The following is a 13,978-nucleotide window of genomic DNA, read 5'->3' as shown; positions in this document are numbered from 1 at the left end:
CTTGGGGCAGAAGGAACAACATGTGTAAAGACATAAGCTTATGAGAACACAGGATCCAGCTCAGAGCAGGCTGAGATTCTCTTCTGCTGCAGCAACACTGGGCAGGTGTTGGGTAATCAAGGGAGGTGAAAATGGAAAGGAAGATGAAAATAGTATTTGCCACATTTAGAAGATATGACTTTTTTCTGTATGGATCGTTTTTAAATATATGCATTTATCCTTTCTTTCCAAATTACAAAAGTAATACATACTCAGTGTAAAACTTGAAGAATTTTTAAATGGTGGGAAGAATCACCCATAGTTCTATATCTCCAGTGAGGACAGCTGTTAACATTTTCACTCAGTATTTCAGATACACACACAGTCAAGGGACCAGATGTACAGATGGCCTTGTAACTTGTTCTTTTCATTTAACCACATACTGTAAACATTTTTCCCTTTCCCTTATGGGATATTAGACCATTTGTAATTTCGCCTTGTTTTAATGAAGCTATGAGGAGCCTGCAGGTACAATTCTGTTTGTTTAGTTGCTCATTTATTGCCATAATTTAAAATCACAATTTATGACTCAAAGTGAATACACATTTTAAGGCCTTATGCATTTATTGCAAAATAGTTCTTGAGAAAGTCTGCACCAATAACTTCGTGTGAGGAATTAAATGGGGAAATTTCCTCCTCTTCTTGCTTTATGGGTTCTTGCAATCTTTATAGTTTTTGTCAATTTGTTGGCCCAAACGAATACATCATCAACATTTAACTTGCTTTTGATTACTGCAAGGGCACATTTTTTTTAATGTTCATTGACCTTTTGATTTTTCTTCTTTTGTGAAATGCCTATTCCTATTCTTGGACTATTTTTCTATTAGGAGATGTCTTTTTCTGATTTATAAAAGCTTCTCATACATTAATGATAGAAACTTTGTTGCAAATGCTTTTTCCAATTTGTCAATTCTTTGTAATTTTGTGTATGGTCATTTTAGACCTAAGCAAGCTTTTACATTTCTACATAAGCAGAACCATTAATCTTTTCTTTTATGCTTAAAAGGGCCATTCCCCTTCTGAGATCAGATGACTATTTGCCTTCATATTCTTCTATTTAAGAATTTAACACATTATCAATTTACTTGATGTATAAGGTGAGATGAGAATCTAATTTACCGCTGTAGTAGGCTGACTAATGGCCACCCAAAGAGATGAGGCCCTAATCCCTGGAACATGTGCTCCCGTGTAAGTAAAAAGGATTTTGATGATTGAGATTAATTTAAGGATTTTGACATGGGGAGATTATTCTAGATTAACTGGATGGTCCCTAAATCCAATCACAAGTGTCCTTATGAGAGAGAGACAGAGGGAGATTTGACACACAGAGACCAGGAGAAGGTGATGGCAGACGAAGGCAGGGTGTGGGGTGATGCAGCCACAAGACAAGGAACGCCAACAGCCACCAGAAACTTGGAGAGGCAGGGAACAGATTCTCCCCTAACGCCTCCAGAGGGAGGGAGGCCCTGACAGCACCTTGCTTTCGACTCAGTACAACTGATGTCCAACTTCTGGCTTTCAAATCTGAGAGAAAAAATTTCTGTTGTTCTAAGCCCCCAACTTTGTGGTAATTAATTACAGCAGCCCTAGGAAACTAACACAACACCCCACCAAATAGTTTTCCTAAAACAATATCATTTTCTCACTTGTCTGAAATGTCATCTCTATCACATATAAAATATTTTTATCTATGTATATATTTGGGTTTTATTCTTTTCTATTCATTAGTCTACTCTTACGTTGGTAAACACTTTTAAATATCACGTCTTTTAAATTTCATATCAGGCAATACAAGTATCCCTTTACTAACAAATTAGTCTTTCAGGTAATAGAGTTAAGAATAACTTTTCAAGTTCCTTAAAAAATTTCATTTAAGATCAAATGCATTAAATTCACAGATTAATTTGGAAATCGCCTTTTTAAACTATTACTTGTTCCCATCCCCATTCTCTTCTTATAAAAATCTTGTTTTATGTCCTACAATAACTCCCCAAATTTCCTTCCTATAGTTCTTGTACATTTCTTAAGTTTCTACTTAGTTTTTCTGTCCTTCCTCCCTCCATCGCTCCCTTCCCATCCTCCTTCCCTTCACACTCCCTCTCCATCCCTTCCTGGCTTCCTCCTTCCTTTTCCCTTTTTTTCCCCTTTCTTCTGTTGCTGCTTATATAATGTTCTTAAACAGAAAAGTGACATATGATTTCTTCTTTGGCAGTTAATTTAAATGTCTAACTTTGTTTTGTTATTCTCTTTGGCTAATACTGTGACTCGTCCTTAGGTTCTAACAGATGCCTTGTGGGTGGCAAGAGGCGGTGCAAGTGATGATGTCTGTGTTATGCTGGGGCAGTGGGGCGTGCAGTGTGCAGGCCACAGCAGTGCCTGTTCCGTTTCAATTAGCTCCCCACAATCAAGGGATCATTCTTCACATATTTGAAAATTGGGTACGACGGGGCCTTATGACTTCTTAAAAAAAGGAAAATATGCCACCAAGGGCCATAGTTAGAAGCTCTCCTATAAAGACCTTAAATTCCCATTGATTGTTGTCAGCCCTTTATTTTAGATATGCATCCACAGAGTTCTGAACCTCAATCTAGCCCCAGTCACGTTTGTATCTGCATAACGCTTTGGCTTCCCAAAACCCTGGGTGTGAGGGTGAGGAAGGCTTTCGAAGGAGAAGAGTTATAGCCTACTATTCAGGTCTGAGAAATAGCCCTCTCGTCACATCTTCCAGACCAAGACAGTTGTAAGATAGAGCTTCGTGAAGACTTGCTCTGCAAAAAGAGAGAAAAGGGGAAGATAGGATTCCATTTTTACCAGGGGGAGAAATGAGAAGGAAAAATAACACAATCTCCACTTCATTTTCAACACCTAACGGAATAGAAAATGCTGGGCAGACAAGCTGAGGCAGTGGTTTCCAGCCTTGGGAATAAAACGAAGCAGATGTTTTAACGGCACCTTATGTGAAGCACCACATTAATAATCACTAAAGATTAATTAATGATGCTGATAATGACTGGAGTATTAGTTTTATTAAAGTACAAGAGCAATCTGTTAAAAAAAAGATATCACCTTCTTAGCTAGGCAGACATTTTATATTCTTTAACTCATCAACGTTCTGCCAAGGAAAAGGGAGCACTCTGCCAGGATTTACACTGAAAAAAAAAAGTCCTCGGACAAGTTTATATAAAACCTAGGAAAAGTGATACGCAATAAATTAAATATACTGAAATAAGCAAAGCATGAATATTTAACACTCGACTGCTTTCATTTAAAAGGGAGCCGTGAGACCAAAGCTCGCTCGTACGGGATGGAAAGTTGAAGGCCTGGATGGCAGTACCAGAAGCTGTCCTGCACCTTTCTTTATTTGGGAGACTGGCAAACAAAACACGGCACCAACGTGGAATCAAGCTGCGGGCCAGGCCAAACGTTTGCCAAGGGCTGACCGTGTCCCAGAATCTACATGGCTAGGGAACTTGGACACAGAGCATCCTGCACATCTAGCTGCTTGCGCCGTTCATCAGCATCACGTAAGAAGCCTGCAGGCACCAAGTGACCAGCCAGAATCATTTTGTTGGGGTCCTGGGATGGGGCCAGCTCCCCCTTACGGAGACCAGTTCCCCTGGGTCAAACCCCAAAGCAGGGGTAAGTGAACATACGTGGAAGCACTAACCAGCCAGTGGGCTGGATGCGTGAGGAAGAGCCTTGGGGGCAGAGATAGCATTTGAGGAAGGGCTCAGAAAGGCAAAATGAGATCCCACTGTCACACAGAGGGACATCTGTTCCAGCCTCAGCGAAAGGAGGCTCTGTATCCGCAGGAGGGTTATCCTCCCTCTCTGGCCCCAGTTTCCATCTCCGTTTGAAAGCCTGCCCTTTGATATTTATATCAGATGATTCTACGCCACCCCATTCTGTCCCCCGAGAAGCCCCAACATTGCTGCCCAATATTTCTGTGCACAAAGCTAGCACACAATTCTCTGCCCTCGTGGGCTTTTCTGTCTGGGAAGGAGAATGGCTGTAAGACACACAGCAGGGCAAAACCAAAGAGGGCAGATGGACTGACTGGGTTGTGTCCTGAAGGAATATTCCACAGAGCTGCAGAGGGATGGCAAGAAGCAAAGATGAGTGGGAGGCAGCACTGCAGACCATGGGGAGGGAGGCCGTTGCCTTACGGTCTGGCAAAAGGTTTAGGACCTAACATTATAGGATATTTTCTACCTACCTGGCCCCGTACTGAGAACTTCACATGCACGCTTTTATTTAATCATCACACAGTTCTATGAGATGTGTTATCATCATCACCCCATTTTATGCATGAGAAAACAGAGAGGCAGGGAGCCTGCAAAAAGGAAACACATCACCCAAGTGCCAGCCTGCACCAAAGCCCAGGCTCTCCGTATTCACGCTGCGCTGCTTTCTGATGCAGGGGTGCAGGGGTGGCGGCGCAGATGTCAGCCCAGCATTTGCAAATGCTCTGTGGTCCGTGTCTACGTGGTGTGCAGGACTGCAGGGCCAACTTTCTTTTGGGCTGCGCTAGGGCTGACATATATCTACCATAGACGTGCTTAAAATGCCAAAAGGTAATTGATTCTTGAAAACTAATATTATAGTCTGGCAGGTGGTGCCAGAAGACATAAACTAAAGCAACAGATTAAAGTACCTATAACGGCATCAGCAAGAACAGACTCTTCTCTTAGGATGAGCAGAACACAATAAAAATGCTTCGTGGTTCTATAGCCCTTTCCGCCCAATAGCTCGTTTCCCCAAACACTTATAACCCCCATATGTCTTCATTCTTTTGAACTGCCCCAGTGTTTCTTAGTAGCTTGTCATGTAATAGAAACATCTAGAAAATTGTTGTTTTCCCCCTCAATACTATCATTAGAGTCTTTCTTCTGTATTCACTTCATATTCAAGGAGAATGAAGCATAGAGAAATTGAGCGTGTCCTGAATGTGCACTAAGGGGACAGAAACAGGTGAGGAGTCTGAGGATCCAACCTGTCTCTTCTTTGAGAGTCAAGTCATCCCTTTGTGATCAAGAGGCAGAAAAATTCCAGGTTTCCTAGGAAGAGATTATTTACACAAACAGATTCTTATCAGCGCAACTAAAATGCTTTTCACACAATAATGAAAACTCTCAGGGGACATCCACGCAGGCAGCCTTTTTTCCCCGGTGAGCTCTGTAAATGCAAAGGCAGGGGGATAAATGAGACAAGAAAAGCTTTCTTAAAGCGTTACTCACTGCTGGAAAAAGTACTGATTTTGTCGGAGCTTTATAAAAATAGCTCAGGTCAAATGTAATGTGAAATTTGACTTGAGTCCTGCACCTGTCAGCCCTCGGAGAGAAGATTTTCACTCCTAAGGCTTCCGTGTAAGCAGTTCCTCCTGGCTGGGCCTTCAGAACCATGGCCAGCCTTTCAATTCCAGGGTTGAGTCTTGTTGTTTGAACTCCCTCTGCCTCACATTATCTTCCTCCCAATCTGTCAGTGGTATGCCTTTCTGGGTGGAACTACAAGGTTCTGGGTTAAAATGTGACCAGCCACACTGTGGGCGTTTCTCACGCTAGTCAGAGTAAGCCAGGCCTGCCTCTTCTGTTACTACATGGTTTCCTGACTTGTAGTTAGGCCCATTCAACTAAGATAATAGGCAGTTATTACACTGTGTTCAGATACTAACTCCATTGGTGTGTGTGTTTTAACCATACCTGGATTGTGTTTATGAAAGGTGAGGGAATCTTGCCTTCTTTTTTCCCTTTGGAAAATAACTTAGTGGTGAAGGAGGATTTTACTTTATATAATTATATTCATATTATACAATATATATAATTATATACATTATATATTTGTTATTTATACTATTTATTTATAATTACCATATCACTAGAGTTTTTACAATTAGAATATATCCATGTACTCTTGTGTCATTTAAAATACATTTTTTGAAGCTTGAATGTCACATTTACCTTCAGAATTTTAAAAAATAGTATGAATATGCTCATTTTAAAGAAACCTTTGGATAAACCGATAAAAAGACTCAATTACAGACCATCCGTAGTCATATCTTTTTGAGGTAACATCTGATAATTACTTGGACGTATAGCCTTTCATTTTTTTTTTTCTCCTGGACTATATACATACATGGAAATGTGGTAGTCTCCCTTTATCCAGGGTTTTGCTTTCCGTGGTCTCAGTTACCTTCAGTCAACTGGGGTCTGAAAATATTAAATGGAAAATTTAAGAAATAAACTATAAGTGTTCAATTGTGCGCCATTCTGAGTAGGGTGATAAAATTTCATGTGGCCCCAACCCTGTCCTTCCTGGGGATGTGAATCATCCCTTTGTCCAGCGTCCCCTGCCCCTTGGTCACTTGGCAGCCTCCTGGGTTATCAGATCAACTGTCATGGTTTCGCAGTGCTTGTGTTCAAATCACCCTTACTTTACTGAATAATGGCCCCAACGCGTAAGAGTAGCGACGCTGGTAATTCAAATATGCCAAAGAGAAACCCTAAAGTGCTTCCTTTAAGTGAAAACGTGAAAGTTCCCAACTTGATAAGGAAAGAAAAACAATTGTATGCTGAGGCTGCTAAGATCTATGGTAAAAACCAATCTTCTGTCTGTGAAATTGTGAAGAAAGAGAAAGAAAATTGGGCTAGTTTTGTTGGTGCACCTCAAACTGCAAAAGTTACGGACACAGTGCATGATAAGTACTTAGTTAAGATAGAAAAGGTGTTAAATTCGTGCAATAACGTATTTTGAGAGAGAGAGAGACCACATTCACATAACTTTTATTACAGTATATTGTTATAATGGTTCTATTTTATTATTATTTATTGCTTTTAACCTCTTACTGTGCCTAATTTATAAATTAAACTTTGTCACAGGTATGTATATATAGGAAGAAACATTGTACACATGGGGTTCAGTACTATCTGTGATTTCAGGCATCCATTGTGATCTTGGAACGCATCCCCCATGAATAAGGGGAGATTACTATATTTTCCTGGAGCCATGTACAAACACACACATATAAAATTATATTTCATTTACTCTTTTGAACTGCCTTATGCCTTTTCGCTTAAAAATATATTATGAACCTCTTTCTACTTAGGGATGTATATATATATACAATAATTTTTAAGGTGGCAGAGTATTCTATTTTAACCACCACTGTCAATTCTAAGTTTTTCTAATATGAACAATACTGGAGATAAATGCCCATGCATTTTCATAGGAAAAATCCCCAGATAAGGAATTGCTGGACCAAAAAGCCATGTCTTTTCAAAGGCTTCCCACACCTATTGCCAAACTGCCTTTCAGCAGTGTAACAGCACATTTCCCTACGCTCTGGCCAATGTGATATTATAATTCCTTTTAGTCTTCACCAATTCGATAGGCAAAACTAAAATAATGTCTCACTGTTTTTATTTGATAGGCAAATATAGAATGGTAAATCTTTTTTATTGAAGAAATTATTAGAGATACTAAGCATTTTTCATTTATTTTGATACCTTGTTTTTCTTCTTTGGGGATTAGTTATTTATTTCCCCCCCCCCTTTTTTTTCCCTATTTATCCTTTCTAATTTAGTCGTAAAAGTTCTTCATGTGTTAGGAATACCAATTATTTGTCTCTCATAATGTTACAGAAGCTTCTCAGTTTTCATTTTTCCTGATTTAGCTTATAGTATTTTTGATGTGCTGAAGTTTTAATTTTGCCTTAGTCAAACCTGTTAGCCTTTCTCTTTATGGTGTCTACCATTGGTGATCTTTGCTGCATATTGATTGAGATTGCTTATTTTATGGTATATCTCATAGATGGAATGTGGGCTAGTAAAACATACCTTAAGTCAGCTCAGATGCCAAGCTGAGCTCTAGCTATGCCAAATATGCTTTGGCAGAATAAGGCATGAAATTTTTTCTAGAATCAGAATAAAGAACCTGAGTGTTAAGAGCGCCAGGAATATTCAAATGTATCCAGAGATGGTATAGTTTGACACTGAAGAAAAGCTTTGCAATGTATCTCCAAAATGTTACTGAAACATCATCACTGTGGCAGATCATATTTTCTTCCTAACATGTGACTTTGACCCACCTTCCATGGGGAAGTAGAGTCTGTGTTCCTTCCCCTTGAATCTGGCATTCCAGGGGAAGTAACGCTATGTGACTTTGGAGGCTACGTTATCAAAAAGCAGCATCGTTTCCTCCTGGTTCTCTTGGGACACTTGCCTTTGAATCCCTGGTCATCCAGGTGAGAATCTGATGGCTCTGAAGCCATCCTGGGAGAGAAAGCTCAAACCAGCCCGGGTGGAGAGACCACAGGGAGAGACCCCAAGTAAAACTCCATGAAGGAGAGATACACAGCCAGCCTCCAGCTGCCTTAGCAGCTCTCTCCCCACCCCAAGCTGTTCCAGGCCCAGCTCATTTCAGATCTGAGAGTCTAACAGATATGAAAAATGGAACTACCAGTACTCCTCCCCCAGCTTCTTCCCTTCCCACTTGAGGGCACACCAACCTTACTTCCAACTGCTAGCACCTGCATCTTCCAACTAAGGGACTGTCTCTGACCCCCAAAGCCCACTCTACATGCCCATTCAGTGGACCAGAAGTGCCAGGAATTCATTCCATCCCTCTCGCTGAGATTAGCCCTCAACCAATGGCTAATGCACGTGGTGTATCAATACCCAAGCTCCCTCACCCTCAGGTTGGATAACTGCAGTGCATATTCTAAACCAGCCCACAGATTCCCCAGAAGGGTCACATTCTGGTTACCCACCATGATAACTTACTTCATAAAGACTCCTTTATTTCCCACCTTTCTTTTTCTGTCTCACCTCCCTACTCCCCTGACATTTTGGGTTTTTGTTTTATCTAGGATCACCTCCCAAGTAAATTACCTGCACTCACATCTCTGTCTCAGAGTCTGCTTCTGAGGGGACCCAAACTCATGTTTTAAGTGACAGGAAATTATCATGCGCATGACAGGGAAAATATCTGATATTGAGATAACACAGATGGGAACCTGACCTAGCCCTGGGGGTCAGAGATGATGCAGGGATTGAGTGAAGGTCTGAAGAGCAAGTAGGAATAGGAGTAGGAGGGACAGACTCAGGTTGGAGGGAATTCTAGTCAGAGGGATCAGCATGGCAAAGACCTGGAGGCAAGAGCATGTCTGATGTATTAAAAAAAATGGAAGAGATTCAGTGGGGCTGAGACATGGACCAGGAATGGTACAGAGACGAGGGATGAAGCTGGAGAAGTAAGAAATGAATAGATCATGACTTTGTGTACTAGGCTGAGAAGTATGGGAAAATGTGCCTATCTTCAGCAGGAATTTTTAACATTAACGTTCCCAAGCTTTGCTAGGATTTAGATATAAAATGTGGGACTTGGATAGTCTAAGCATTTTCCTATATATTTTTCTCAAAAACTAATTCTATCCATCTTGCTCTGCTCTTCCTCGTGGCAGTTTTTCTCATTCTACCAGAAGCCATGCCCTTGTCCTTAAGCTCTGGTTTAAAGCTAAGCTTCTCGGTGTGGGGAACACGTCCTGTCATCCTTTGTATACCCAGAGTACCTAGCACAAAGCCCGGGTCATGGTAAATGCTTAGGCGTCTTGGCGTCTTCACTTGCCCATCCCTTTCCCACCTCCCTCTATCTCTTTCTCTCTCTGTCCCCTCCTCCTCCAATTAAAAACTTTTCTGCAGTCAACCCACATGTGTGTGAGTCATCAGCAGCATCTCCCAAAGGGGAAACCCCCTCTGCCAAGCAGCTGGTCCAGCCTCATTCCATGAACATTGCCGAGTGGGAACTTTCCTATTACACAACCGTGATGCAGCCCAGTGCTGCATCTACTTCCAAACTCAGCTTTTCCACCATCTTCCATCTTTTCTTCTTTTTCCTTGAGGGTCTGATTCTTTGCTTTCAAGTCCTACTTACTGTCAAGTGGGCATGTCTTGGCCTTCAGAGGGAAAATAAGTACTTATCCAATTGTGAGACACAGAGAAACACTTAAAGAAAAAGATTAGTTCAAAATATAGAGGAATTGTAGGGTTTAGAGTTTGAATAATAAGACTCCTTTAGACCTGGTTGAACAAATGTTTCCAGTAAAAGACCAGATACTAAATCCTTGAGCTTTGCAGGCCATAAGGTCTGTTTTTTTGTTTGTTTGTTTGTTTTTTTGTTTTTTTTTTCTTTTTTCTTTTTTTTTTTTTTTGCGGTACGCGGGCCTCTCAATGCTGTGGCCTCTCCCGTTGCGGAGCACAGGCTCCGGACGCGCAGGCTCAGCGGCCATGGCTCACGGACCCAGCCGCTCCGCGGCACGTGGGATCTTCCCGGACCGGGGCACGAACCCGCGTCCCCTGCATCGGCAGGCGGACTCTCAACCACTGCGCCACCAGGGAAGCTCCATAAGGTCTGTTTTGCAGCTACTCACCTCTGCCTTTGTAGTGGGAAAGCAGTTACAGACAACACCTACATAAATGGCCGTGGCTGTGTACCAATACAACATGACTTACAGCGAGAGGTAGTAGGCTAATTGGACCCACAGACTGTAGTGGGTCAACACCCAATCTAGACCAATTCTCTCCTACAAATGAGGACAATGGGCCCCAGAAGCGATGCGTTCCTGTTCACCCTGATAATTAATGGCAGTGCTGAGCTCAGGACCTGGGCCTCCCGGCCGGCTAGTCCTTAAGACTTAAGTCCTGCTTTTTCCGCCTTGACTTGTATTCCTCACCATCACTCATGCCCAACCAGTTTGTCCCATCCTGATGGTGTGATAGATCCTAACACTCAGGAACCAAAGACAGATATCAAAACTTTAAAGGTTGTGGACTCTTTCCCATGTTTCCTGTCATTTCTAATATAATGTCTGTCTGCTTGGGGAGTGATCCACCTCCAAGTTCAGTGGAGTGTGTGTGACCCAACGTACAGAAACATGCCCACTTACAGATAGGCAAGTATATAGACAAATGGTCAGATGGATCTTGCTCAAATTAAGGAAACTTTTTCTAGTTTGTTTTTCTGGAACTGAAGTGTATAAACAAAACAATAAAACCTAGCTGAATCCCTGGTAGGACATTCCAAATTGCTTAGTGTGCTATTCATGACCCTAAAAGGCAAGAAGGACAACAGAACTGGTTCCCACAGAGAGGATTGTTTTGTCTCACATCTCAGCCAAAATTGGCCCTGTGACTTGAATGGTTCTAAGCATGTTCTCAGTTATGGGAGAACTGATCTGTCCTTTTAAACATAGATGCCTTGAAGCTGTTCCTTCAGAGTACAAAAGAGGGCGGCTGGGACATTCTTAAAGGCTTAAGCAAAGGCTCTGTTGGCCCTTCTCTGACCTAAAAACTTGACAACCAAGGGCTTGGCTTGAGAGGACAGCAGACAGCAATAAATAACAAATAAAGTCCTTCTTCTACTCCCTTCTAATCCTAAGGATTTCTTCTATTAGATCATTTCCAACACTCAGGAACAGTGGTTACAGATGTGTAGCTAAGGACCAGTTTTACCTGTGCACCCTGGTGACTTTTGTTTCTCACTGGCCATTTCAGCCATTCTCCCAAAACAAGCCTTGATCAATTTCAGTAGGGTCATCTTCCAAATGACTCAACAGCACTCCAGAGTATTAATTAATAAATTAAATGACACGGTTCTATAGCTGGAGGGATCATGTTTATTCTAATGACGACTTAGGAATTATAGGAAGTTACTGTCCTGATAATTAACACTGGCAGCTGCTGCAGTGGTCATAACAGACTCTCCTTCCCTACTCTTTGCTCTAACCACTTTTTAAAATTTGACACTCAGCACCAAAAATCTCCCACCAACCAGGAATTCAAGGAACACTGATAACGGACCAAAGGTAACAAAACTCATTCTTGAAAGTGAGGGTTTTAAGCTAATGCACCTGCCCTCCCCCCAACAATCCAGGTCACCTGTCCAGGTTTGTGCCAGTGTTGCCTAGACATTTAAAATTTATATTTACTTTCATGTTTATTTAATAAAGGAAAAGCTAAATTCCCTGATGTTATTACAGCATCAAGAGATACTCTCATCCCCACCTATCTCCCTGCATCAGTTTTTCTCAACTCTTCCTAAAACTTAATGGGCAATCAATATATGTCTAGTGAAGAAATAAATTAAAGAGTGAATAGAAGAAACATAGGAAATATAAAAAGAATCACTCTATTCACTATGCATGAACAAAGAAAGCAATAATCTTTTGTATGTTCTTGAAATATTTCCATGAAACAGGGTAGATTTTTTTCTCCAACCCCTCAGAAACTGTTGATAACAATATTTTACATAGTATAGTAGGGAAGGAAAACTATTTCCTGAGAGCCTGTTATGCCAGGCATTTTGCTTAGATTACTTTATTTCTCATCAATTCCCTGGGAGATTATTGTTATCTCTATTTCATAGATGAGGAAATTGAAGCTCACAGAGATTAAGTGTTTTGACCAAGGTCACAAACTAGGAAGTGATGGACCCCAGATTTAAAGCCAGTTCTATCTGACCCCAAAGTCCTTGTGCTTTCTGTAGCATCCCTTACTCTGAAGTAAGGGAAGAAACGTTTCCTGTACAATGAGATTGCCGTAACACTAGCATTAAGAGGGAAGGAGAACAAATTCAGTATTTAGAAAACAAGTTTTAGTTCCATTTCAAAGCTATAGACACCCAAAGCACAGAAGATTAAGGTTCTACTAGAAGTCCCAAGTGACATCAATAAAAACTCAAAACTCTAAGTTCCCAACTTTCTTTTGTCATATCGATTTAAACATTTTGCAGAGATCTGATGTGAACAATAGACTTGGAAAATTTTGAACAAGGTGAATGTAATGCTCAATGAAAGTATTCTTAACTCAAGTTTCAAATGGAGAATGCTGTTAGTGCCACTGTAAATATTAATGAAATGTAAAGTATTTACTAGAATACAGTGATCAATAATGCAGCTTCGATGAATGGGCAATCATAAATAATATTTTTATTAGTAGTGAGAAATTTCTTTTATTATTTAAATCCATTAAAGAATGACTTGAGCACTTTGGAACGTTGGTCGTAAAGTGTACACCGTGTGGAGGAAGAAATGGCCTCACACATTGATTTTTATGTATAACTAGCCACAAAGTATTTTTCTTCTTTTCTTGCTTTTATGGGACACTGATCATGCCTGTAGTTTAATGGACTAAATGTTATGTATTTTTTTGAAGTAGCTGGTAGGGTACCTCCTCCACAACAAGGCTCATATTAAAGTCTCTATTTTGAGCAGAGGTAAGAAGATGCCCATTTGTAAATAATGACAGTGAAAAATAACCACTGGAATATTTAAGCAAAGACACTCTAACACAGATGAAAACTAGTTCTGTGACCAACTTTACATACGTAAGACTCCCAAATTGCCTTGATTTAACTAGCCACGGGGCATTGTATAGATAAAACCTAAGTCCACTGTCTTGTTAGGATGAAAGAATAAAGATAATCAAATCATCTAAGTTTTTCTCTGTGTAATAAAATGATGCCATACTCAGGCTTTTGTAGGGAGGATTAAATAAGGTAATGGATAGAAAATGATATAGAGTTCTCCTAAGTAGCCACTGAAATGGTTGTGGTTGCTATTTTACTACTATTTCTCCTTCTATTGTAATCACCTCACAGCCCTCATTCAGTCACCTAATCCACCCAGCAGTATGGTGCATGCAATGATTCAGGTTCTTTGGGAGGATGTCATAGGGCAAGGCAGAATCACTGCTCTAAAAGGGACCATGGTCCAGAAAACCAGTCAGGAACACACAAACGCTGCAAGACTTTCTTTCTCATATTTTGTGTGGTCAAAAGTCCTCAATTCCATTCTCCTGTTACTAGTCCCTAAAAACTAAGAGAACAGCTGTTAAACCTCAAGAGATACGCTTTGAGAAGGGAGGGTGCTCAGAAACGCAAAGTGTTT

This window comes from Orcinus orca, chromosome 3 (assembly GCF_937001465.1).
Source record: "Orcinus orca chromosome 3, mOrcOrc1.1, whole genome shotgun sequence".
NCBI classification, from domain to species: Eukaryota; Metazoa; Chordata; class Mammalia; order Artiodactyla; family Delphinidae; genus Orcinus; species Orcinus orca.
This window is presented reverse-complemented; position numbering follows the sequence as displayed.